Here is a 3,421-nt window from a genome sequence, read left to right on the forward strand (position 1 = left end):
TTGGTAGAAAAATTTACTCTGGTGTTGAGAAGTCACAAAAAAATGCCATGGACACTGAGGAAGAATACAAAGGGCATAAAGTTTCAGAAAGCACAGTGACCACAGGCTTTAGTGGTGGAGCTCATGCTATGGACAGAAACTAGGAGATCCAAAAGCAGGTAGAGACTGTTCAGGGAGCAAGTCTGCACCAGTCACTCAAATTTGACCTCAAAGACAGACAACCTGGTACAATTCCTGGCAGCTGCCAACACTGGGGTTTTATGTGAAAGGACTTAAGCAGCTAGAGGATAAGAGACTTCTCCAGGGTTCTTGGGAACTGAGGGCAGTACTGAGTGACAGGTGGACAAATGTACAAGAAACCGCACCAAATGTTTCCTGTTGAGCTGTCATTTGGCAGAGGGGAAGATCCAGGAGGCAGTGGAAAGTAGCAAGATGGGGTCCCAAAGTTCACTATAGCCCGGATCAGAAGATAGTGTGCACTATGCACCTGTGACAATCACAGCTCTGGCCTCCAAATGGGAGAGATGATGAAAGGGGTGGATTTGCCCATGCCTGAAGGTGACAGAAGAACCTTCATGTAGTTATAGTGAAGACATAGAGAATACATGGCCACAGAGAATATATGGCCACTAGGTCAGAGGGCTCCTTCCAGCCTGGGTGGGAAGTCACAGTCTCACAGAGGAGGTCCATGGGTGCCTGGATGGTAGAAGACACAATGGTCTTCATAACAGCAATGACCTTTCTTAGAAAAGTGTCCAGTAGACAGGGCGGTCAGACTTTTCTTCCATCATCTGGGGGCTGTCCTTAGTGGGTAGCTATTCTTGACAAGAGACCAACTTTTGAACCTTCATGGATTTCTTGCCTCTTTGTAAAAGTTTTCCCTAGAGGGACCCTATGGCCTGGCCCAGGAAAAGGAGTTTTAGTATTGATACCACACCAACCACAATCATATGGACTAGATCGAGGACAAAGGCCTCCCTAACTGTGGCATCTACCCAGATGAGGAGCTGGGAGTCTCAGCAGTGGTGGAGTCATTGGTCCCCTTGATCCTGGAGGACCACTGTGGAAAGCTGACTTGGGATCACCAGGCTTTCTATTAGCCATAGGGGGAGGGCCCAGAAGGCTGGGTGGTCCTTAACTGTTGGCCTATTACAGTTTTTTTCTCCTCTCCTTCCCTCTGTGGAGTAGTTAACAGAAGGCTGCACTTTGTCCTAACCAGTGGAAGTGTGGTCATAAATTGTCTTCCCGATCATCACAATCTGTAATATCACTGCCGCCCCTCTCCTCTGCCATTCTGTGGTTGCACAAGCTAGATGTTTAGCTGCCACTTCCCCTGCCTTCTCCAGAAAGAATTAGGAGGCAGACTGAGGTTGAGGGTTCATGCAAGGAAACCCTCAATACAGGTTTCACCAGCAGCCCTCCCCCACAACCCCCCACCTCACCTCCTCATATGCCAGAATAGAGTCTTTTGAAGTAAGTCTAATGATCTTTGAATTTATTCAGTGTCGGTTCTTATGTCTTTCTTTTCATTACTGATTTTGTTTATTTGGGTATTATCTTTCTGTTTCTTAGTTTAGTTAAAGATTTGTCTATCTTGCTGATTTTGTCAAAGAATCAGCTTTTGACTTCATTGATTCTTGTATTACTTTGTTTCTAGCTGAGTGATTTCAGCCCTTTCTTTGACTATTTCCTGCCCTCTACTCTTCTTTGCTATGCTTGCTTGTATTTTATCTAGAGCATTCAGGTGTACTTGTAAATTGCTGGTATGAGAACATTTTAATTTCTTTATGGGGGCACTTAGGGCTATGAACTTTCCTTTTAGCACTGCTTTCATTGTGTCACATAAATTTGGGTATGTTTTATCTTCATTTTCATTGACTTCTAGAAAGTCTTTAATTTTTTTTTCTTAATTTATTCCCTGACCTAGCGTTCATTGTGGAGAGAATTGTTACATTTCCATGAGTGTGTAGGCTTTCCAGTGTGTCTGATGTTGTTGAAGTATAGCTTTAATGTGTGGTGGTCAGATAAAATACAAGGCATTATTTCAATTTTCTTATATTCTTGAGGCTAACTTTGTGACCAACTATATGGTTAGTTTTGTAGAAGTAGCCATGAGATGGTGAGAAGAAGCTATATACTTTTGTATTTGGATGAAATATCCTATAGCTGTCTGTTAGTTCCATTTGATTCATAATGTGTGATAGTTTCATTATTTCTCTTTAGTTTTTGTCTGGATGTCCTGTCAATTGGTGAAAGTAGAGTGTTGAAGTTTCCCAATATTAGCACATGGGGTTCAATTTAAATTTTAGCAGTGTTTCTTTTACAAATGGGGGTAACCTTGTGTTTGGGACATATATGTTCAGAATTGAGATACCATCTTGGAAGATTTTTCCTTTGATGAGTATTAAGTGTCTTTCTCTGTCTCTTTTGATTAGTTTTGGATGAAAGTCTATTTTATTAGATATTAGGATAGCTACTCCAGCTTGCTTCTTGGCTCTGATTGCTTAGAAAACTTGTTTCCAGCCGTTTGCTCTGAGGTAATGTCTATCTTTATTGCTGAGGTGTGTTTTTCTTATGCAGCAGAATGATGGGTCCATTTTTACATCTACTTTGTTAGCCTGTGTCTTTTTATTAGGGAATTGAGTTCGTTGGTGAGAAATATTAATGACCAGTGATTGTATTTCCTGTTCTTTTGATGTTGTTGTTGGTGATAGTGGTTGTGTGTGTGTGTGTGTTCTTTCCTTGTTCCTTGTTTTGCTAGTATGGAATTACATATTTCCTGTGTTTTCTTAGATATGGTTATCCTTCTTTGATTGGAGTTTTCCTTCTATTATTTTTGTAGGGCTGAATTTGTAGATAAATATGGCTTAAATTTGGATTTGTCTTGAAATATCATTTCTCTCCATCTATAGTGATTGAGAGTTTTCCTGTGTACAGTAGACTAGGTCAGCACCTGTCCATTTTTAGAGGTTGCAAGGTATCTTTCCAAGCCCTTTTAGCTTTTAGAGTCTATGTTGAGAAGTCAGATATAATTCTGATTGGTCTGCTGTTTTTATGTTACCTGGCCTGGAAAAGGCCCTTTCTAAACAAGAGGTGCAATCTGCTTGATCTCATGGAGGTGTATCTGGCAACTTTATGGGTCATAGAGGAAACTTAAGAGGTTATAGAGGCAACTTTGGCCATGCAGGAAACTGTATTGAAAGAGGAGGCTATGGTGGTGGAAGTGGTATCAGTAGAGGTAGTTATGGAGGTGGTGATGATGGATACAATGGATTTGGAGGTGATGGTGATGACTTTCGTGGTGGTCCTGGTTACAGTAGTAGTCTAGATGAGGAGGACATGGAGTTGGTGGGCAGGGTGTGGAATCCACAGTGGTAGATATTATGATGAAGGAGGAGGATATGATAGTTTTAATGAAGGA

At 41.4% G+C, this 3,421-nt stretch overlaps 1 pseudogene; it reads right to left on the reverse strand.

Annotated features, from left to right (window-relative positions):
• Window positions 1-673: 673 nt before the first annotated feature.
• Window positions 674-1,128, reverse strand: LOC110288685 (annotated as a pseudogene).
• Between the last annotated feature and the right edge of the window lie 2,293 nt (window positions 1,129-3,421).

This window comes from Mus caroli, unplaced genomic scaffold (genome assembly GCF_900094665.2).
Source record: "Mus caroli unplaced genomic scaffold, CAROLI_EIJ_v1.1 scaffold_21681_1, whole genome shotgun sequence".
NCBI classification, from domain to species: domain Eukaryota; kingdom Metazoa; phylum Chordata; class Mammalia; order Rodentia; family Muridae; genus Mus; species Mus caroli.